General features: G+C 43.8%; 1 long non-coding RNA gene and 1 pseudogene across 1 annotated transcript in view; one reads left to right on the top strand and one right to left on the bottom strand.

Annotated features, from left to right (window-relative positions):
* LOC129536021 (uncharacterized) overlaps positions 1-24,126 on the top strand; it is a 277,600-nt gene that overhangs the window by 239,912 nt on the left and 13,562 nt on the right. The gene's annotated exons all lie outside the window — the stretch shown is intronic.
* Positions 19,099-23,834, bottom strand: LOC148773811 (aurora kinase C-like; annotated as a pseudogene).

Below are 24,126 nucleotides of genomic sequence, written 5' to 3'. Positions count from 1 at the left end.
CTAAATTTTATTTTTTAAACAATAAACACATGACTTAGTAAAAAACTAACATATTAGTTGAATAAATGTTTTAAAATAACCTCTTTTTATGATGTCTCTTTCCCTTCCCCAGTTCCCTCCAGGGACAGCCCACCAGCCAAGGTGCTTGGGGAAGGAAGTTCTTGCCCGTGTGGTTTGTCTGGCTATACCAGGCCTTAGTTGTGGCATGCAGCATCAGTTCCCCGAAGAGGGATCGAACTCCTGTATGGGGACCAGGCAGTCTTAGCCACTGGACCATTAGGGAAGTCCCTACTATTATTATTATTTTTTAATGTGCTGGCACTCAGTAGTTAAATTGTGTCTAACTCTTTTTGACCCCATGGACTGTAACCTGCTGGACTCCTCTGTCGATGGGATTTTCCAGGTAAGAATACTGAAGTGGGTTGCCATTTCCTTCTCCAGGGGATCTTCTCTACCCAGAAATCAAACCCTAGTCTCCTGCACAGTTTACCATTGTGCCATCTGGGAAGCACCATGATTATTTTTAAAGAATACAGTTCATTGGTTCCCTCACTCTCTTCACATAGGCAGACTTTGGGAAGGAGAAAGGAGAGAAGAGAATAGATTACAATATTTAGATTGAGGAGAATGAGTCATATGATTACCATATGTAGTTTTTCTTCATTTTCACTGAGGAAGATTTGAAGATGCCAAATCCTTTCCAGAGTTGGATTAGTTTTACAAATGCAAATAAATAATAGTCACACATTAATTTAATAAGAAACTCAAGATTAACACCTAAGCAGGGTCATTGTGGACTTTTTTTTTTCTCTCAATACTTTAAAATGTTGAAACAGGCAGTTGAGTAACAAAGCTTTACCCTTTCACTGTATTTAAATTTCATTAAATTGTGTAAAGTCACGTACAGTCTTGGCATCAAACTTGCTGAATCATTTTCTGGCTTATTTTGGGCAGTATGTGAGACTTTTCTTTAACCAGCCTGTCTTCGTAACATTGTTTAAAGAGTCTCTTCAAATAGTTTACTTTGTTTATACTTCATCTATGTTCCTGCCTCCCAAATAAACAACTTAAGTACAAGTAACATTCATTGGAAGGACTGATGCTAAAGCTGAAACTCCAATACTTTGGCCACTTCATGCGAAGAGTTGACTCACCGGGAAAAACTCTGATGCTGGGAAGGATTGGGGGCGGGAAGAGAAGGGGACGACAGAGAATGAGAAGGCTGGATGGCATCACTGACTCGATGGACATGAGTTTGCGTGAACTCCGGGAGTTGGTGATGGACAGGGAGGCCTGGCGTGCTGTGATTCATGGGGTTGTGGAGAGTCGGACACGACTGAGCGGCTGAACTGAACTGAACTGAACTGAACATTCATTATGACCCATGCCAGCAAATTTGGAAAACTCAGCATTGCCCACAGGACTGGAAAAGGTCAGTCTTCATTCCAATCCCAAAGAAAGGCAATGCCAAAGAATACTCAAACTACCGCACAATTGCACTCATCTCACATGCTAGTAAAGTCATCCTCAAAATTCTCCAAGCCAGGCTTCAGCAATATGTGAACCGTGAACTCCGAGATGTTCAAGCAGGTTTTAGAAAAGGCAGAGGCACCAGAGATCAAATTGATAACATCCGCTGGATCATGGAGAAAGCAAGAGAGTTCCAGAAAAACATCTATTTCTGCTTCATTGACTATGCCAAAGCCTTTGACTGTGTGGATCACAATAAACTGTGGAACATTCTGAAAGAGATGGGAATCCCAGACCACCTGACCTTCCTCTTGAGAAACCTGTATGCAGATCAGGAAGCAACAGTCAGAACTGGACATGGAACAACAGACTGGTTCCAAATAGGAAAAGGAGTACATCAAGGCTGTATATTGTCACCCTGCTTATTTAACTTCTATGCAGAGTACATCATGAGGAATGCTGGGCTGGAAGAAGCACAAGCTGGAATCAAGATTGCTGGGAGAAATATAATAATCTCAGATATGCAGATGACACTACCTTATGGCAGAAAATGAAGAGGAACTCAAAAGCCTCTTGTTGAAAGTGAAAGAGGAGAGTGAAAAGGTTGGCTTGAAGCTCAACATTCAGAAAACAAAGATCATGGCATCTGGTCCCATCACTTCATGGGAAATAGATGGAAAAACTGTGCAAACAGGGTCAGACTTTATTTTTCTGGGCTCCAAAATCACTGCGGATGCTGATTGCAGCCATGAAATAAAAAGACGCTTACTCCTTGGGAGGAAAGTTATGACCAACCTTGATAATATATTGAAAAGCAGAGACATTACTTTGTCAACCAAGGTCCGTCTAGTCAAGGCTATGGTTTTTCCCATGGTCATGTGTGGATGTGAGAGTTGGACTGTGAAGAAAGCTGATTGACGAAGAATTGATGCTTTTGAACTGTGGTGTTGGAGAAGACTCTTGAGAGTCCCTTGTACCGCCAGGAGATCCAACCAGTCCATTCTAAGGGAGATCAATCCTGGGTGTTCATTGGAAGGACTGATGCTAAAGCTGAAGCTGTAATACTTTGGCCACCTCATGCGACGGGTTGACTCACTGGAAAAGACTCTGATGCTGGGAAAGGTTGGGGGCGGGAGGAGAAGGGGACGACGGAGAATGAGATGGCTGGATGGCATCACCGACTCTGTGGACATGAGTTTGAGTGAACTCCGGGATTTGGTGATGGACAGGGAGGCCTGGCGTGCTGTGATTCATGGGGTCGCGGAAAGTCGGACACGACTGAGCGACAGAACTGAACTGACTCCTGAGATGGGACAAACACTGCTGTCCTCTTTGGGTTTGTGGGGCATTTCTGGAATGTTGAGAGAAAGACAATTCTGATTATTAATTATTTTCTTTGAATTAATTTCCAGCAATGGTCATACAATTTTTCTTAGCACTTTCCAAAACATTTTAACAGAGTTAATTTTTTTTTTTTTTTAATTAGGAAGCTTCTGTTTGTTTATAATAAATTGCAAATAGGAAGGTTGGCTATTGTACCTGGGGAAAAATAGACTCACCTTGGCTTCTCTGTTGTTTAGTTGCTAACCTTCTCTTTGTGACCCCATGGACTGTAGCCCACCAGGCTCCTCTGTCCATGGGATTTCCCAGTCAAGAATACTGGAATGGGTTGCCTTTTCCTTCTCCAGGGGATCTTCCCCACCCAGGGATTGAACCCATGTCTCTTGCTTTGCCAGGCAGAATCTTTACCAGCAGGGAGGCCCATCACTTATTCAGTCCAGTTCAGTCGCTCAGTCATGTCCGACCCTTTGCCACCCCATGGACTTCAGCACAGCAGGCCTTTAGTGCATGCATTAAAAAAATGTGAGCCCTGAGGCAGAGATAGCTGAATGAAGCATTGCTTGTTCTTCACCACGGCTCCATTAGAGGAGTCCAAGGAAAACCAGTCAAAGGTGTGTCCTGGAGGAAACTACCTCGTGTTCCGTCCTCAAATCGACCTTCCCCTTCACCCAAAGGCATGGCTGAAGCTCTGTAGACTCAGTTCTCTAGCTGAGCATGAATCCCTATGGGCCTTAACTAGTAACACGTGCCTTCTTCTAAATCCCTTTAGAAATGTGTCCACCTGGGACTCAAAGTGTTATTTGAGCTTTTCAGCATCTTTAGCTAGATGAGAGGAGAAGGCAATGGCAAGCCACTCCAGTACTCTTGCCTAGAAAATCCCATGGATGGAGGAGCCTGGTAGGCTGCAGTCCATGGGGTCGCTAAGGGTAGGACACGAGTGAGCGACTTCACTTTCACTTTTCACTTTCACACATTGGAGAAGGAAATGGCAACCCACTCCAGTGTTCTTGCCTGGAGAATCCCAGGGACGGGGGAGCCTGGTGGGCTTCCGTCTATGGGGTCACACAGAGTCGGACACGACTGAAGTGACTTAGCAGCAGCAGCAGCAGCAGCTAGATGAGAGACCACTACATGATCTCTGTGACTCAGGGGCAGTGGAAGGAATGGTCAGCTACTCTGGAGAATTCAGTCAGGAATGACTTTTTGTTTGACTAAGCATATAGTTCCTTTTGTTTTGGTGGTTTCAATGACTATAATGTTGAAAGTGATTTTTTTTTCCTAATTAATTTGGGTATGTCTTAATGGAATGACAGTTAACTTCTCTTTAGCCTGAAGTGAATTCTACTTTTCTGATACAGTTTTAGCAAAAGATCCCTGTGACCAGAGAGAATTATAAGTGGATGTAGGCTTCCCTGGTGGCTCAGCTGGTAAAGAATCTGCCTGCAATGTGGGAGACCTGGGTTCAAACCCTGAGTTGGGAAGATCCCCTGGAGAAGGGAAAGGCAATCCACTCCAGTATTCTTGCCTGGAGAATCCCATGGACAGAGGAGCCTGGTGGGCTGCAGTCCATGGGGTCGCAAAGAGTTGGACATGACTGAGCGACTAACACATGATCTAGGGTTCGCCTGACTCTTCTGTTGTGAGGCCCAGGCATTTGCAAGTTTCTGTAACAAATTGTGCCTTCACTATGATGCCAGTTGAGTCAATTCTATGCATAAAATTTATTGATCTCTTCAGTCCATTTTCTTGACAGGATATGGCTAATCAATTTGAATTTGCAGTACACCAATGCAGGCAAAACATCACTTTTTCTCTTTATAGTTATGGCTTATCTGTTCATATGGTCTGTATTCCTTTCCTGCTGCCCATTTAGATAGAATTTTTCACATTTTAATGAGCCAGGTTTACTGTTCCATTTGCTTCCTTCAGACAACAGTTTCACCCTAACTCTATTTGTGAAAAAGTTCTGGCCTTCTAGAAAGAATACTCAGAATATCCTTTCTTTTTTTTTTTTAATTTCAAACTTTAAACTTTTTATTTTGTATTGGGATATAGCCAACTAACAGTGCTGTGGTACTTCTAGGCGAAGAGTGAAGGGACTCAGCCATACATACGCATGTATCCATTCTTCCCCAAACCCTCTTCCTTAACGTATATAAAAACAGGGCATTGCAAAGAGAATCTTCCCTAAGGGGAGAAAAGGGAGGAAAAGGAAGTTATTCTATCCAAAATAAGTTCAAAAGCATACGATTTGACATTCTATTTGTGGTTCAATCTCTTTTAAAACTGGGATCTAGAAATCCGCTAGTGCCAAGGTTCTGAAACTCCGCCAGCACGTGTAAATAAGAATGGTACACATCACTGGGGACCAGCAGAATCCAAAAGAGGAAAACTTCTTTTATTTAATTGAAACCATAAAGTGAAATGATAATCCACTTCACAAGGTTGCAATTTTACAAACTGAGAAGACTCTCATTCTATAGCATCAAATCCTTTTGTATTCTCCATAATTTCCTGAGTTAAATCACCCTTAGATTAATTCCTTGTTGCATTTGCTCCATCCTCTCTCCTTGGAGACTCAATCAGGATCGCATGGGGGTAGAGCGAATGGTTAATGCCTCGAATGATGTCTAGGGCTTCCTACTTATCCTTATAGTCTGCAGGACACCACTGCATTGCATGGCAAGGTGGGCCACACTGTCATGTGACATGAAATTTTAGAACCCATCTTGATATATCCATGTCCAGAGACAACCAGGAATACACTTGCAGCCAGAGTTAGGTCTGTTAACTTGCCCCCACACCACGAGCAACCACCAGGTGGCGCAAGAAGCATGTGGGGGTGGTTTGTCATTTGGTTTGAAGCTTTGATTTCGGGGGAGAATGTCAGGAAATTAATTTAATTTTGGATTGGATGCTGCTAGAAAGCAGGGGTGATCTGATGGTTGAGCGTCTTAACAGTTTTTACGTAGGAAGAAGAGGCACTAATGGTAAAGAACCCACCTGCTAATGCTGGAGATGCAGGAGACCCAGATTTGATCCCTGGGTCGGGAAGATTCCCTGTGGGAGGGCATGGCAACCCACTTCAGTCTTCTTGTTGGGAGAGCCCCTGTGGCCAGAGGAGCCTGGTGGCTACAGTCCATGGGGTCGCACAGAGTCAGACACGACTGAGTGACTGACTGAGCGTGCACGCGAGCAGTGAGTGGCAGTGTCAAGGAAGTAGCGCTTGTACAGTCGTGGCGGAGAGATGCTCGTTCACTTTGGATGGGAGCAGGGTGTCCTGGGTTTAGTTTTGTCCCAAAACGGTCCTGAGTGAATGCATCCGATGTTCATTTTCTGTGAAACTGTTAATATTTGCTCGGGGATCTCCCGGCCCAGCTTCACGGTTCTCTCCAGGCATTACAACGCACTCTCCAGGGCACCTGGGCAGAGTATACATATTTGAAGGAAGCACAGGGACATTTGTTGAGTATCCTGTGAACATAACTGCACTGTTTGGACCTAACTGTGTGATGGTTAGGACTTGTCTTGGCTTAGGGCTGCAGTGAAAACAAAAACACAAAAACAAAAACCAAGATGCCAAGGACACTGTAGCTGAGCAAGCTTCAGAAGGCTGGCCTTGATGTTGTTTCACCTTCAGATGCTGGGTTCCAGCTCCTGGGACCAGGGTGTTCTTCCTCAATTCCCTTCTCTTCATCTGTCTCCCAGCACAGAAAAGTTTGAAACTTGGGAACCTCTGGTCTAGAACTGCATTGTATGATTCAGGAGTCACTTACTACATGTGTCTATTTAAATTAACAAACACATACAGCTTAAGTCACCAGTTCTTTGATCCCACTGGCCACGTTTCAGCTGCTCAGTGGGCACATCTGACAAGCAGTTACACAGTAAACAGCACAGATGGAGAGCGTTCCATCCCTGGAGCAAGTCCACTTGGCAGCGCTCCTGCCCACACACAGTGCCCACAAAGCAGTCTGCATCCCATGGGGCCAGTGATTCTGCCATAAGAGGATGCCCATACACAAGCTCTTACCTGTCCCATGAAAGTTTCAGCCCAAAGTGTTCTTAAGCGTGGAAGCAGCCCGGCTTCCTGCCCTTACTTGCCAAACAAAGACGGTCAGTGATAGCTCTTCTTTGTCCAGTCCAAACACCACCTCAGGCTGAAATGTTTGCCTTTGTACTATTTCAGCCTCATCTTGAATATCACTCCCAGAATGAAAACATGTCTACAGCATAAACAGATTCTCATTTCCACAGTGAGAGCCACCTGAAGAGCAGACAAAGAAACCCACTAGAGAAAGTCGTAAACTTACTTTCTCAGCTTCCAGGAATTAAGGGACCAAAACCCTCCGTCTCAATGAGCGTCTTTGACAGACAGGCGACTAAGCCAGCACACTGCTTGCTCCTGGACAGCTGGGGACCCCTTGAGGACCAACACTGACCTTGATCATCACTGGGTCTGTTCAGCTTCTTGAGTAGAGCTGCCCTGGGGGTGCCAGTTGGCCTCCCTGAGAATTCAAATGCCGCTGGTGATAGAGAGCAGGGTGGTCAGCATGGGTGGGAGTCGGGCTGCCTACCGATGATTCCCACGTCTGCCACTTGCTCTATCTGAGGACTCAGATAAACATCTTAACTCTCTGGGTCTAAGATCGCTCATCTGTAAATTTGTAGACTTAAAGAAGGGGAAAAGGACAGTATGTAACCCAAACTAGAGGGTTGTTTTGTGGATTAAATGACTCAATACATATAAAATTATGCCAGATATATAGTGCTCACTTAATCAATGTTAGTTATTTTTATTACCGTCTATCAAGTCATAGTGGGAATTGGATCCGTCTACTTCCATGCAACCCTTAGTTTCCTGGGTCAGATGCTAGATGAACTTGCAATCCTTTGGGTCCTGATGTGTGCTTTGGCCATGTGGTTCCCCAGAACGTATCTACCGAAGATCTTTCGCAATGACAGGTAAGCTTGTACTGAATTTTTGCATTTACTACTAGGTGAAGTACCCCATATGACAATGTATATATTAACAAGTATCACACCCTACTGATGAGCTTTATCATATATTTAATATCCACTGATTACACTGTCAGAGAAAAAAATTCTGCCAGATAAAAGAGGTAATTTTAATATACTCAGGGAAAGAATTTATCTAATGTTCTTTAGGAACACAAAGTCAAATATCTCCCTTACTGGTACTGGCAAAATTAGAAGGTTCAGTGGGGGGGGGGGGGGCGGAGACTGAGTGGTTGTTCAAAGACCTTTGATTTCCTGCTAGAACATCTTGGGTGCGACCCAGCTCCACTACTTTTATATATTTACAGTAGAATGCGCACTGAGGGATTTGGTCTTAGAGCTGTAGATACTGTAGTTTTCAAATTGTGCCAGTTTGCTTCTGATGAGAGCTACACACCAACACATATACATACACACTCAAGCCGAAAACCCAGAATTTTAGGAAGAGATGCCTTTTAATGTTCATTGTGTTGTGCTTATATGGTTATTTATCCAGTGAATAGTTTATGGACACTTACAATGAAATTTTCCAGAGGCTAAAATTTAACAGTAAACAAAACGGCAAGGTCTCCGCCCTAAGTGAGCTTATATTGAAGTTGGAGAGATTATGAATCAATAAACAAATAATATAATGTTAGGGTGTGAAAGTGCTATGATGAAAAATGAAGCTGGTAAGGGGGTCATGGTGACTTGGAGTGCTGATTTAGAGTTTGGTCAGGGAAGGTACTTTCTGAGGCAGTCTTGTTAATATCTGAAGTAACAGAAGACTTGGAGTGCTGATTTAGAGTTTGGTCAGGGAAGGTACTTTCTGAGGCACTCTTGTTAATATCTGAAGTAACAGAAGACATCAGCATCATAAAGATGAGAAATGCTCCTAGAAACATGACCCATACATTTATCTGTACACACTGTTTTGTTAAAATATATGGTGCTAGTGGTAAAGACGGAGAAGGCAATTGCCTAGAAAATCTCATGGATGGAGGAGCGTGGTAGGCTGCAGTCTGTGGGGTCGCTAAGGGTTGGACACGACTGAGCGACTTCACTTTCACTTTCACACATTGGAGAAGGAAATGGCAACCCACTCCAGTGTTCTTGCCTGGAGAATCCCAGGGACGGGGGAGCCTGGTGGGCTTCCGTCTGTGGGGTCACACAGAGTCGGACACGACTGAAGTGACTTAGCAGCAGCAGCAGCATCAAGTCATAGATGGGTGATTTCACAGAATATGTGACTTACCTCTCATTAGGACACTATAAAACATTAATCTCAATTATAGATTAGAAAATTAAACATTAGAAAGCGTAAATAATTCACCCTGACTCATACACATTAGATGACAAGGCTGAGACCTTAAAGAAAGTGAGGTTTGTCTGTGATATCCTCCCAAAATACCCATAACATTTTCTATTACACATTCAACACGCTTGCACTGATTTCTGAAGCTGTTCTTCCCGAGGAGATGGTACTTCCCCTGAGAACAGGATTCATGTCTGTCTGGCTCAGCATTCTACTTTTCCTTCCTGTAACACTGCAGAAGCTTCAGTTCAGTTCAGTCGCTCAGTCGTGTCCAACTCTCTGCGACCCCATGAATCACAGCTCACCAGGCCTTCCTGTCCATCACTAATTCCCGGAGTTCACTCAAACTCATGTCCGCAGAGTCAGTGATGCCATCAAGCCACCTCATTCTCTGTTGTCCCCTTCTGCTCCTGCCTCCAACCTTTCCCAGCATCAGAGTCTTTTCCAGTGAGTCAACCCGTCACATGAAGTGGCCAAAGTATTGCAGTTTCAGCTTTAGCATCAGTCCTTCCAAAGAACAGCCAGGATTGATCTCCTTTAGAATGGACTGGTTGGATCTCCTTGCAGTCCAAGGGACTCTCAAGAGTCTTCTCCAACACCACAGTTCAAAAGCATCAATTCTTTGGCGATCAGTTTTCTTCACAGTCCAACTCTCACATCCATACATGACCACGGGATAAACCATAGCCTTGACTAGACGGACCTTTGTTGGCAAAGTAATGTCTCTGCTTTTTAATGTACTATCAAGGTTGGTCAAAACTTTCCTTCCAAGGAGTAAGCGTCTTTTAATTTCATGGCTGCAATCAGCATCTGCAGTGATTTTGGAGCCCAAAAAATAAAGTCTGACACTGTTTCCATTGTTTTTCCATCTATTTCCCATGAAGTGATAGGACCAGATGCCATGATCTTTGTTTTCTGAATGTTGAGCTTCAAGCCAACCTTTTCACTCTCCTCTTTCACTTTCAACAAGAGGCTTTTGAGTTCCTCTTCACTTTCTGCCATAAGGGTAGTGTCATCTGCATATCTGAGGTTAATGATATTTCTCCCGGTAATCTTGATTCCAGCTTGTGCTTCTTCCAGCCCAGCGTTCCTCATGATGTACTCTGCATAGAAGTTAAATAAGCAAGGTGACAATATACAACCTTGACACACTCCTTTTCCTATTTGGAACCAGTCTGTTGTTCCATGTCCTGTTCTGACTGTTGCTTCCTGACCTGCATACAGGTTTCTCAAGAGACAAGTCAGGTGGTCTGGGATTCCCATCTCTTTCAGAATGTTCCACAGTTTATTGTGATCCACACAGTCAAAGACTTCGGCATAGTCAATGAAGCAGAAATAGATGTTTTTCTGGAACTCTCTTGCTTTCTCCATGATCCAGTGGATGTTGGCAATTTGATCTCTGGTGCCTCTGCCTTTCCTAAAACCTGCTTGAACATCTGCAAGTTCACGGTTCACATATTGCTGAAGCCTGGCTTGGAGAATTTTGAGCATGACTTTACTAGCGCGTGAGATGAGTGCAATTGTGCGGTAGTTTGAGCATTCTTTTGCATTCCCTTTCTTTGGGATTGGAATGAAGACTGACATTTTCCAGTCCTGTGGGCAATGCTGAGTTTTCCAAATCTGCTGGCATATTGAGTGCAGCACTTTCACAGCATCATCTTTCAAGATTTGAAATAGCTCAACTGGAATTCCATCACCACCACTAGCTTTGTTCGTAGTGATGCTTTCTAAGGCCCACTTGACTTCACATTCCAAGATGTCTGGCTCTACCTCAGTGATCACGTTATCGTGACTATCTTGTTCATGAAGATCTTTTTTGTACAGTTCTTCTGTGTATTCTTGCCACCTCTTCTTAATATCTTCTGTTTCTGTTAGGTCCATACCATTTCTGTCCTTCATCGAGCCCATCTTTGCATGAAATGTTCCCTTGGAATCTCTAATTTTCTTGAAGAGATCTCTTGTTTTTCCTATTCTGTTGTTTTCCTCTATTTCTTTGCATTGATCACTGAGGAAGGCTTTCTTATCTCTCCTTGCTATTCTTTGAAACTCTGCATTCAGATGCTTCTATCTTTCCTTTTCTCCTTTGCTTTTCTCGTCTCTTCTTTTCACAGCTATTTGTAAGGCCTCCTCAAGATATAGTGATTGGATAAATGAACAGACAGATGAATGAATCTATGTGTTCTCTAGTTTTCCTAATGCTATTTTACTTTGGATGAAAAGATGGTAAAGGAAAAAAAAATGAACATTTTATGGGTGGATTAAAATTCTTGTTCTCTTTTTAGAAAAATAACATTAGTGTGAACAAGCAGATTTAGGTAGCATTTGTCATGGAAAAGGGACACGGGTTTTAAAGTTGAATAATACATTTAACTGGAAAAAAAATAAATAAACAGGCAGCATTTAACAATGATTTAAAAAAAAAATCCTGAGAGCCAGTGCTAGTTTTGTAGTACAGAAGGTTAGAAAGTCATCTAGGATAGAGATGACTAAAGCCTGGATCAGGGATTTGCCTGCAGGGATAAAGATAGAATAAATGAAGATCTCTGACCTTTAAGAGGAAAAAAAATTGTGTTAAAAAAAACCTAATCACCTTGAGAATGACTCTTTCTGTATAACACTAAGTTCCATTTTTAACACAGAAATCCCAAAATCCATGTAAAGTGATTTGCTGCTAGATTATTTAATCTGTAATTAACTGGCCTTTACCTTCTTTTATTAGAAATTACAGATCTTGCTTAACAGCTAATATGCCAAGCCACCAAATCCATTACTTATATGAATAAGTGCAATTTAAGTGGAACAATATTCACTAAGAGCTGATAACAGATTAAAGCATTTACCCAAGAATAACGTCAGCAGAAATGAAGGGTCTTGACTGAGGGGACAAATGCCTGCAGTGAAGCACCAGTTACCTAGGACACTCACCTTAAACAACTTGGCAACTCCAAGGCAAATGCAGTGCAGTCATCAAGGTGGCAGGAAACCTTACTTCCCTTGTTTATCTTCAAATCCTTATCTCTGTCATTGTCTAAAGACTAAGAACATTTCTATCTGAGGAAACACGAGCATGATTTTATCACAGCTTAGAGTTACAAAGTTCCTAATGCTGAACAATGCTGAGATAAACTTCCCTTCAGTGATCTTTTATTTTAATACTGGAGTTACTGTGCTCTAATTAATTGGATGATTTGGGTATCCGAATTTCTTTTCTTTTTAATATCATAACCGCATGTATTTAAGAATGTATTCCAATATCAAATGGTAAAGTTCAACAAGGCAAAACTGAAATTATTTTTGGACTTTCTAAGTTAGATACCTTCTGAATTTGTTGGGGAACACTGCTTTTCCTTTAACTGCGTTATGTATTGAATGTTTGTGTCTCCCCAAAATACACAGGGTATTAATACCCACTGTGGCTGTATTTGGAGAAGGGGCCCCTGAAGAAATCTGTGACATTAAGGGAGGTCAAAAGGATCCCACAGAATTAAGGTCTTTATAAGAAGAGACCCCAGAGAGTTTGCATCTCTGTTTCCACGTCCCGTCTACCCAACCTCTATGCCCCAGCACCGAGGAAAAGTCACGGGAGGACATAGTGAGAAGCCCAAATCCTTTCTAAGGTGCTGGAGGGGGGCAGTGAGAGAGAGTGACCCCCCCCCCATCTTAACCTCTTGTGTAAATTCCACCTGGTTGTGTGCTATCTCCAACTCCCCTGGGGAGGAGCTTTTGGGTTCTCACTTCTGCCCACGTGCCCAGCAGCAGCTGGCTGTCACTGCAGGGTGCTATCAAACTCCTCTCCCCATGGACGCATCATCTATGTGTGTCTAATTCACTTTTTTCTATTAAACTCTCTGTTGAAACATTAAAAACAAAACAAAACAAACCTAGTCCCATTTTCCTGCTTAGACTGATTTTGTTTAGTTGCCAAGTTGAGTCCGATTCTTGTGCAACACCATGGTCTATAGGCCCCAGGCCCCTCTGTTCTTGGAATTTTCCAGGCAAGAATACTGGAGTGTTGCCACTTCCTCTTCCAGGGGATCTCCCTTACCCAGAGATCGAACTTGTGTCTCCTGCGTTGCAGGTGAATTCTTTACCACTGAGCCACCCGGAAAGCCCAGGTGAATCTTAGGCATGTATTTAACCATATATGTCACACTTCAAAGATTCAGAAATTAAAACCTATGCTGATATTCTGATTAGAATCACTGCAAGATTCCAAGTGCTACTACATATTTATGTAAGTTTTAATCTTTTTGCCACTTTGTCAGCATTGAGAATGGAGTAATTCCATTTTGAATCAGAAGTCCGTGTCTTTCTCTAATTTCTTGTTTTCAATCTTTTTCCCACTGCAGTTTCGTTTCTAATCGCTCATTTTCTTGATAAGAAACTGGATCAAGCCATCCCCATTCTCCTCGCAGGACTGAGTACTACTTGCTCAGTCGTGTCCAACTCTTTGCGACCTTATGAACTGTAACCTATTAGGTTCCTCTATCATTGGGATGGTCCCAGCAGGAATACTGGACTGGGTTGACATTTGGGGATCTTCCTGATCCAGGGATCAAACCCACATGTCCTGTCTCCTACATTGGCAGGCAGATTCTTTACCACTGAACCACCAGGGGCACAAGACTCTTTAGCACAGGTTAGTGTCCTCTAGCCTCTCTGTCTGCAATTGTCCCCATTGCTTCTTGAGCCTGAACCCTGATTCCCTGTGAGCACCACGCTCTTCTCCACGTGGGGCTTTTCCACAAGTTTGGTCTTCTGAATGGAACACACTCCCCTTCCTGCCTCCCTGGAGAACTCCTATCCATTTTTCAAGTCCAACTCAAGGTCCTTGTTCCACGACCCTTCCTCAGCCCACCGGCTGTCACGGGAGTGACTTCACCGCCCCCAGGCATCCTCTCTGAAAGCCGCTTCTCTGTCTCCCAGTTGGCCCCAAGGGAGCAGAGCTGCTTATTCCTCTTTTCTCCACACAGTTTAGCACAGTGTCTTTTAACACGGTAAGAACCCAAATATTAGACTATTAGACTAAATAATAAAGTAGCAAATAAAAACACTTTAAGGATAAAAGTACTTTTTCTAGATTACTAAAGAATAATTATTTTTAGTAATGCCAAATAAAATTTTTAAAATAAAAAAATAATATTCTGTGAAATCTTATTCTGCCAGTGCTACACATTCAAGACCTAATCTCTGGGCATAGTTTTGTCATCAATCTTGAGAGACCCTTGAACGGCAAGATCAAATCAGTCAATTCTAAAGGAAATCAACCCTGAGTATTCATTTAAAGGACAGATGCTGAATCTGAAGCTCCAATACTCTGGCCACATAATATGAAGAGCCAACTCATTGGAAAAGACCCTGATGCTGGGAGAGAGTGAGGGCAGGAGGAGAAGGGGACGACAGAGGATGAGATGGTTGGATGGCATCACAGATTCAATGGACATGAGTTTGAGCAAACTTCGGGAGACAGTGAAGGACAGGGAATCCTGGCGTGCTGCAATCCATGGGATTGCATGACTGAGTGACTAAAAGTGAAAGTCCATCTAATTTCAGTCTCTGTCTCTATTTCTCTTTCACGCATACAGACATACAGAAAAACTTAGGCAAAACCATGCCCAAACTATTCCGTACCTATACAGGTTAATTCTAAGTTTCTATTTTTTTAATACTTTATTTTAAATGATCTATTGGTCTTAAAAATAAGACATCATCACTGACACGGAATTAAAAATATAATAAACTCTATAGTTGCTACTTTTGTAAGTTGTGGCTTCTTAAATCTGCTCTTAAAAATAAAAAATGCAGAGAAATGTGGGCAGTGACATGTTAGTGGGCGTAAACTGTGGTGTGCCAGTGAGTTTAAAAGCTTATTTAAGATGTGAAGATAAGCTTGATTCCAAAATTATTCCATCTTTATTTTTCTCTGCTTTTATTTTCTTGACTTGAAGATATCTTATTTAACATGACAAGAGCCTCCTGCTCCCCAAATCCCAAGTTTGAGAAGAAATTGCATGAAATGTTGTCATTTCCACCTCCCCTAACTTATTTCCTCCCTCCTTCTTGGTAACAGAGAGGTCTTAATGAACCCAATCTGATAATTTGACTCTCAGAGAATCAGACTTTATTTTGGGTGACACATCTGCCTGAAATGTCAGCCTTTACCTGACTTTCAGATTTCCTTTAAGTGGGAGGGAGAAAATAGATGTGGCTGCATTAATAATAACTAAATGCTAATTTGACATTAGAATTGGGATGGAACAGCACATGCTTTGTCGCTGTCACTCTGAATGACAGCCCTACCATAGTGAGTCAATAAGGAAGAAAAGCATGTTGGAGAATATAGTCCATGATGGAAAGAAGAGACGGATAAAGTGAGAAATCACATATTTCACCTTGTAGAAATAAGAAAAGCTTTAGGCTAAGCACTATCCACTGTCTGATCACAGGGTGTTAAGTCTTGTTTTTCCATTGTTTTCATGGTGAAACAGAAATTGTTGTCGTTGTTTAGTTTCTAAGTCACATTTGACTCTTTGAGACCCCATGCACTGTAGCCCATCAGGCTCCTCTGTCCTTGGAATTTCTAAGGCAAGGATACTGGAGTGGGTAACCATTCCCTTCTCCAGGGGATCTTCCTGAACCAGGGATGGAGCACACATCTCCTGCATTGACAGGCCGGCTTTTTACCCCTGAGCCACTGGGGAAGCCCTGAAACAGAAACTAGACATCACTAAAGCCTCGAACTGGCCGTACTCATTCTCACTTGCTTCTTTCCTTCCTTTCTCTCATCTTCAGAGCTGTTGAAGTCTCTGGGATTCCATCTCTAATAAACTGCCAGATTAGATGGCAGACAAGCTTAGAGAATTATTCTAAGAGGTGGTGCTGTCTGGGTTCGGACTGCAGGGTACTGCTGTCACCTTGGCCCTGACAACTCATCTGAGAGTCTTCATCAAGCACACTGGGATCCTCTTTTCTGGGCCACATGCTTCACCATCATGAAGAAGCATGTGCTGTTTCTACAGTCCCAACATTCAAGGCTTGGTGACTTAGTAATATCCCTCAGGAAAACACAAAATAATAACTAAAATAATCTTGCTCCCTATAAACGAGGATAAATAAAATGTGCACATCATTTAATTTTAGTTCCATACCTTTCTGGAAGTCAATTGTTTACCAGGTTAACCAGGAATTCTGCAAGATCCTCGAATAATCAAGTCTAGTGAATAATGAAGAACCCCCCTCTGTGAAGAAAAATATCTCTTTCTCCTGTAAGTCCCCTCATCCTTTCTTTTACTTACTTTAATATCCTCCCAACTTTGGCTCATTGGGCTTCCCAGGTGGCTCAGTGGTAAAGAAACTGCCTGTGATGCAGGAGACCCAAGTTCAATCCCTGGGTCAGGAAGATCCCCTGGAGGAGGGCAGGGCAACCCACTCCAGTACTCTTGCCTGGAGAATCCCATGGACAGAGGAGCCTGGTGGACTACAGTCCATGCATGGGGACACACAGAGTCGGACACGACTGAGCGACTGAGCAGACAGATTTGACTCATCGGGGCTCCCTAGTCTCTCATCTTGTTTGATCAGAGACGAACTTATCTGACCTAAAATGTTTGTCTGGTTCTTTCTTCTCATTTTTCCTTTTCCCATCTCTCTTTCTCTCCCTTTTTTTCTCCTTTAAAATAGTCCTGGGCACTCACTCTGTGCCAGGAATTGTGTGCTGCGATGGGAGCTTCAGTGGTGAACAAAACATGCGTTTCTGACAACCTCTTGGGAGAGAGAAGCACGTCATCGCACAGATGAGAGATAATCATCGAAAAAGGAAAGGAAAGGGCTTGTTTATAGAGCTCATGTTTGAGAAGATGCTGTTCAGGAGGACACCGTGAGCTGAGAGCTGCATCATCTGTACTTCACAGGAGTGAGGCAGGCCGGCAGAGGGAAAGGTGTCCGGGGTGGAAAGCTCGGGTGTGGAAAGGCTCTTGGGCGGCTACTAAAATGGTACCTGGTGTTGCAGTGAAAAGGAAAAATAGAACAATGAGTTTTCCTTTTCTTTCCTGAGAATGAAGAAGATAAAGAGAACAGTGAGCAGGCCTGATCCTTCCTGGTTGTTTCACTTTTCCTAATCTGTAGTCTGTAACTAAACTTGCCTAACTCTGCATGAGCTACAAGTTGGACCTATTGTCCTTTGACCCGGTGCCACTTGTATCATGTGGCTCACTTTGACAGCACTCTCTTCGAAGACCACTCCTCCTAGGTTTTTCTCTTTTTACATTACAGAAAGAAGGCCTCACTCAGTACTATGCACAAAAGACAATGGACCCAACTACCGGGCTGCTGCCAGAGGCTCCCAGCTTATGACTGATTTTGAAAGTGTGCAAGAGGAAGAAATGAAGATACTAGCACCTTTGATCCTCATCATGGACCCAGACTGCAAGCCCTCGTCTTATATAAGCCCTAAGACTTTTCTTGGAGGACAGGGCACAGCTCTTGAGGCATGAATCTACTGTGTTCCCCTCTCTGCTGGCTGAGGATTAAAGACACCTTCCTATTTCCTCCAAACTCTGTCTCCGTGTTTTTCGTGCGGCTTCAGTGAGCACAGAAAGCCAAGATCTTGGTGGCAACACTTGGAAGAACTTAAAGGCCTCTGGGGTCAAAGGATACTGGAGGGTGGGGGTATTTTCTGAGATGAGCATGAGAAGGTGGTGTTGGGGGAGATGCAGGAGGTTGAAAGCTCAGGAAAAGATAAGGGGTTTTCTACACATTGGGAAGTCGAGGGTGTTTGTTTTCTTATCTAGCAGAGGAGTGACATAACTTGGTTTGAATGAGATAAGTCAGGAAGGCCATTCGGGAGACTTTTTGCTTGAAGCTATAGCTTTCAGAGAATTGCATGTGGAGTAGGGAGTCGATGGGCTTTCCAGGTGGCACTAGTGGTGAAGAACCCGCCGGCCTACGCAGGAGACTTGAAGCTCGGGTTCGATCCTTGGGTCAGGAAGACCCCCTGGAGGAGGGCACAGCAACCATTCCAGTATTCTTGCCTGGAGAATCCCGTGGGCAGAGGAGCTTCATGGGTGGTAGTCCACAGGGTCGCAAAGAGTCCGACACGACTGAAGGGACTGAGCACGCTGAGCGCACACTGCTAGAAAGTGCCAGACTCTAAGGAGCTTCAGCATTTCAGAGACTGTGCACTGGAGCAGCACTGGGGAGGAGTGGGCCGCGAGGTCAGAGGACACCTTCATGGAAGGAAGAGCATTTCGAGAAAGGCAGAGTCAGAAATGTCGAACACTTCTGATACGAAAGACGGGAGCCGTGTCCCCTGAAGAGAACGTGCGCGTCACTGGGACCGTCCCACAGGTGGTCTGACCTCACATTTTCTCCACAAGATGTGGCCTCCCAGAGTCTCCGTTACCGTGTGTCTCTTAGAGCGCCTTTCTCACCCGCTCCCCAGACTCGTTTTTCTGTTTTGATTATCCCTCTACCGATCTCCTGTTCCCAACCCACAGCGGGCCTGCTGCCTTCTTTCCAAAGAAATAGAAACACGGACACAGGCTCCCCAGCTCCCCTCTGCCCATCCCCAGCCTTCTGTGTGAGTCTCTCCACATTCCGGCTTTCATTGGACCTCACGACTCCCTCTCCTCTCTGGGGTGTCCCACAGCATGTCCCTTTTCTATAGGCTTTGGCTTTTTCTTGTCTTTTATTCCCTTCTCTGCCTATGACTATGCTGAAGCCACTGTAACTCCCTTGATTTTCAGGGGACCATCCAAACTGCGCTTTCACTGACTGATGTTCTAAAAGATGTTATATATGGACACCTGTATTCCCTAATTCTCCCACATAAGCAGCTCTCTTCTTTGCACTTTTTGACACTTGGACTCTACCACAGCAGGGGCATCATTCATTCAAGGTCTGTTTTTGCCACTAAATTCTGAGTTCCTTGAGGGCAAGCGGCCACATCTTAGCCATCTCTGCAGCCTACTCACTGGTCAGCACATGACATGCAGAAGTTGCTCCATCATCACCTGAGGAATAAATAAATAATGCCTTTGAACATTATTATAACTTGGCAAGTGTTACTCTTAATAACAAATGTTGACTTTAAAAGTGTACTGAGGGTTACATTTCTCCACTATAACCCCATTGCTGAGCAAAATTGAGTATAGACTGTCTAAGCTAAATCTTTAAAACCCCTTAGAGAAAATGCTGACATAATCTTTCTTCCAAATTAAGACAATATATTCAAAATACCAGAAGTCCTTTGCTGACCCCACAGTGATAGTTGACCTCCTAACACGCAGACTATTAAAATCCTAGGCTCTGTCCTCAAAGAAGAGTTGCTACAAACAGTTCTTGCCAAGTAAAGAGGATTCTGCATTTCTAATCCACCAAGATGTTTTTAAAAAAACAGCTGTTACAATGACTATTTAAGCTGAGGATATGTGAGGTTCTTTTATTTACAAATTTTTCATGCATGAGTACTTGTTGGGTGTTTATTTTTCAAAACCCATGTCACATCTGTCTTCCTCACCATACTCCTGATGACGTTTTTTTCATCTGAAATCTAGAGATTTCGGCTCATTCAGTGTTGTCACCTGCTTGCTAATGTGCGGGAGATCAACAACATTCTGTAAGCAGGCCATCTGGAGTCAATGGTTACATCACGTGGGTGCTGAAAAGGAAGATTTTAATGGAGAGAAAGCAGCCTGGTTCAGACAGTTTCTCTCTCCTGGTGCTCCTACTTTGAAGGCTAGGTATCAGATTTTGCAGAGTGTGATAGACACAAAGGTAATCAATCTTGTTGATGCAGCTCTACCTGAAAAGACATAATCTAAAAGTCGCTCAGTCCTGTCTGATTCTTTGTGACCCCATGGACTATACAGTCCGTGGAACTCTCCAGGCCAGAATACTGGAGTGAGTAGACTTTCCCATCTCCAGGGGATCTTGCCAAGATTGAACCCAGGCCTCCCACATTTCAGGTGAATGCTTTATCAGCTGAGCCACAAGGGAAGCCCTTATTAACTATCATGATGCATCTCACAAGCGAAGAAACAAAAGACAGATGAGATACCAGAGCAGGTATTCCACAAGCACTCACCAAGGAATAGGGCTGGCCTAAGGAAGCCATTTGAGCAGCCGGGGCGGCACCCTCCAAGAGTGGGCCAGGACCCACGGGTGCTCCAAGATTGGGCCAAGGGAAGTTGCTCCTAGGGCTGGTATCTGAGAAGCCCGGAGATCAGGTCCTGAGTCCCCAAAGGTATTGATGCAGGAAATCTTACATCCACCTTGAGGATGCGTCTATAGGTCTCACTATGGGAGGTGCACTAAAAGGGCAGATTTCCCACCAGAGGCTCATAGCAGAGCACTCCTAGGCACCATAGATCCACCTTCTCATTGTTTGTTTTCCCCTCGACCATTTCTGGGGGCAAGTAGTCCAGTGTCCCACACATCGTCTTTCTCCTTAGAGAGGGTGTGTGCACAGACCAGCCAAAGCCTGTATCTTCACCTCACCTATGAGCCCCAGCAGCAGTGAATCACCTTCTCTTCATGGCAGTAGGCCAGAGCACCTGCCAACTCCTGGTGGTCCAGGGGTACAGAATCCGCCTGCCAATGCACGGGACACAGGTTCGATTCCTCATCCAGGAAGATTCCACATGCCACAGGGCAACTAAGCCAGTGCGCCACAACTGAAAAAAAGAAATAACATTAGATTTACATGTTTGTTAACATAGTCAGCTCTTTTGCAATAAGTTGTGGTAAAAAACAGATTGACATATTTATAAATTAGGCAGAAAAAAAGAATAGCTTTTGTCTGGTTCAAAAATGAGTTGTTGTTGTTGTTTTTAATTTTAAAGACAGCGAGTAACTCAAAATGGAAATTATATAAGGGTAAATAAAGAAAAAATAGCCATTCCCCAATTTCATGTTACTTGATTACCAGAATTTATTACCCTGACTTTTTTCATGAACATATCAATAAAAAAATACCAAATACCGATTTGAAAATATACATATGCTGTATGCAGGTATGTAGAGAAAGGGGGCTTCTCTGGTGGCTCAGAGGTAAAGAATCCGCCTGCAGTGGAGGAGACGTGAGTTCCACCCTTGGATTGGGAAGATCCCCTAGGGAAAGGAATGGCAATCCGCACCATTATTCCTGCCAGGGAAATCCCATGGACAGAGCAGCCTGGCGGGCTATAGTCCATGGGGTCGCAAGAGTCATATACAGCTTAAGAGACTAAATCACCACCACCACCATGGAGAAATGGAGAAATTTTGTTTCTTCTATTTCCAATATCAAAACTGACAGGTATTTTTAAAAGTACCCTATGAGTTACACTGGACTTGTTACCATCAAAACAGCATGACTTTTTTCCTAAATAAGAGGCAATAATTTCAGAGAGAGTTTGGTAGGCACTCCCCTTAGTGCTTAATAAATCATCTTGAATCTAATAGAAACTCATTTCTTTCCACATATAAGAAAGCTCACTTGCTGACACATGTGGGCCTGGACCGCCTTACTCTGAGACTGGAGAAAGCCTGGAGCTGGGAGGGGGGATTCATATTTATGTATTAGTCCCATTTCTGCCAATGAACTGATTGGCAAGTTACTTCTCCATTTTGAGCCTCATTTTCTTCACCTCTAAATTAAGGACATAGGCTAAAACATATCACCCAAATCCATTATCAAAGTGTTAGGAATCAAAGGGCGTAAAATTTCATCCAAGCAAGATGAATAAGCTCTAGAGATCAGGTCCACCACAGTGCCTGGAGTCAACAGAGATCCATGACACACTTTGATGTGTTTGTTAAGAGGGTGGAACTCAGAGATTCTTGCCTGGAGAATCCCATGGACAAAGGAGCCTGGCGGGCTGCTTCTATGGGGTCACAAAGAGTTGGACACGACTGAGCAACTAATACTTTCACTTGTGTGTGTGTGTGTGTGTGTGTGTGTGTATGTATATACATTGTTGTTTAGTTGCTAAGTTGATTCCATGCACTGTAGCCCATCAGGCTCCTCTATCCATGGGATTTCCCAGGCAAGAATACTGGAGTGGGTTGCCATTTCCTCCTCCAGGGGATCTTCCCAAACTAGGGCTTGAGCTCACATCTCCTGCATTGGCAAGCAGATTCTTTATCACTGAGCCACCTGGAATCCCATTTATGGATATATAAATATGTACAACTGAATCACTTTACCGTGTAGCAGAAACTAACACATTGTAAATCAACAATGCTTCAATTTTAAAAACAGAGGATAGAGCTCCTGTTCAGTGTTCATTCCATGATAACATTTCAAAAGAGAGACACTGAGGACGGTGTGTAGTAAGAATGGACTGAATGAATCTCGCTTTGACTTTTCCAGGTGCTCAGTCTGAGCGCCTGCCCGTGAGCCCAGGGATTCCCCTCCTCAGACAGCTGTGTCCTGTATGAGCCTGACCCTCTGCACTGAAGGTGCCCCAATCTGGCCCGAGGTGGTGGTCACTAGTGTCAAAACCATCTCTGATAGGTTCCCTCCAGAAAGGATGCTAGCAACAATCCTGGTTGACTGGATACCGGGGCCCTGGAATGACTTGAATAATTGACCAGGGCATTTTAGGCAAAGAAGCACAACTTTTTGCCTATTATTTTTGAAGCGTGTGCCTTTTGGGGGACACAGGGCACATCCTTCGAGTATGTTGGGAGGCTGGGAGTCAGGAAGCTTGGAGTCCTCTCCTTCTTTGCCCTGCTTCTAGAACCCTGGATAAATACAGGTCACCCTCCTTCAATAAATAAGCCTCATAACACCATCTGGATACCGTGTGTGCATGCTTAGTCACTCGGTTGTGTCCTACTCTTTGCGACCCCATGGACTGTAGCCCACCAGGCTCCTCCGTCCATGGGATTTCCCAGGCGACAACACTGGAGTGGGTGCCATTTCCTTCTCCAGGGGATCCTCCTGACCCATCTCCTGCATTGGCAGGAGGATTCTTTACCACTGAGCCACCTGGGAAGCCCATCTGACCACCATACTTGGTACTTATTTATTCAGTGTGTTTAAGCACCTGAAGGTGAGACAGTCCCAACAAAAACAACTCTCTGGATCGAGTCATTCAGGAAGAGAACTGGAGCAATTTTCCTCCACTCTGAAAATCTGTTAAGGAGAAACAGAAAAAGACTTTAAAGGCGCTCTTGTGGTGGCATCAAAAATTTAAGTATTGGCATGATATCCAGGGACTTTTCATCATGATTCCCATCCCAGGCAGAAGAAAGTGATGAAAATTGTAGGTGTGTCATCCAAGTGCCTGCTGACTGACGTGATAATAAATAGAGAAGAAGCAAGTAGAGGAAGGCACAGGGAAACGATTAAGGACACAGAGTATAAAACTGCGAATTCATTTCAGCCTTAAAATGTGCTGAGGTTCGAACAGCACAGCTAGTTTGGGGACCTGGGGTTGAGCAAAGACAGCGTGTCGGGGTGAGTTTTGCACACTGCACCGAAAGGAGATTTTTCACTTTAGAAGTGGAGAGAGGTTAATATCGTGCACCTCTTACAAATGTGACCTGAGCTAGGCCTTGGGGTGCTTCACAGCATGGCTTCGAGCTGCGTGTCTAGGTGCAGATGGTGGGATCTAGAAAAGTGCGGGGGGGGGGGGGCAGGATCCAGGAGATTTGTGGGAAAGAGCCCCAGACTCTGGTCCTCAAAGCCGAAGCAGCGTGGACCCAGCAGGACCCACCCACGCATGTCACGTCTTAGTTTTCTAGACAGAGTAAGAGCCAAGCCACTGATTTAGCAAAATCCAAAATAAATACACAGAACAGCAGTGCTCCTGGCTTGGAGCAAACAAACACTGGGTGGGTGATTTCAGCGAAGAAGAGAAATTTTAACTCACCTTGAAGAACCAGAAGAAGGGTTTAGTTCATGTAGCTACTTGACTCTCTTTGGGGTTTTCTGTTTATTTTCCATTAGTTAATGGAAGTAATTGCTGATCATAGCACAATAAATGCGCTTCCATCTTGCACTGAGAGCGGCATCT

This window comes from Moschus berezovskii, chromosome 26 (genome assembly GCF_049115385.1).
Source record: "Moschus berezovskii isolate FMDL1 chromosome 26, NW_MosBer_1.0, whole genome shotgun sequence".
Classification (NCBI taxonomy): Eukaryota; Metazoa; Chordata; class Mammalia; order Artiodactyla; family Moschidae; genus Moschus; species Moschus berezovskii.
Note: the sequence above shows the minus strand (reverse complement) of the source record. Positions and strands in the feature narration are given on the sequence as shown.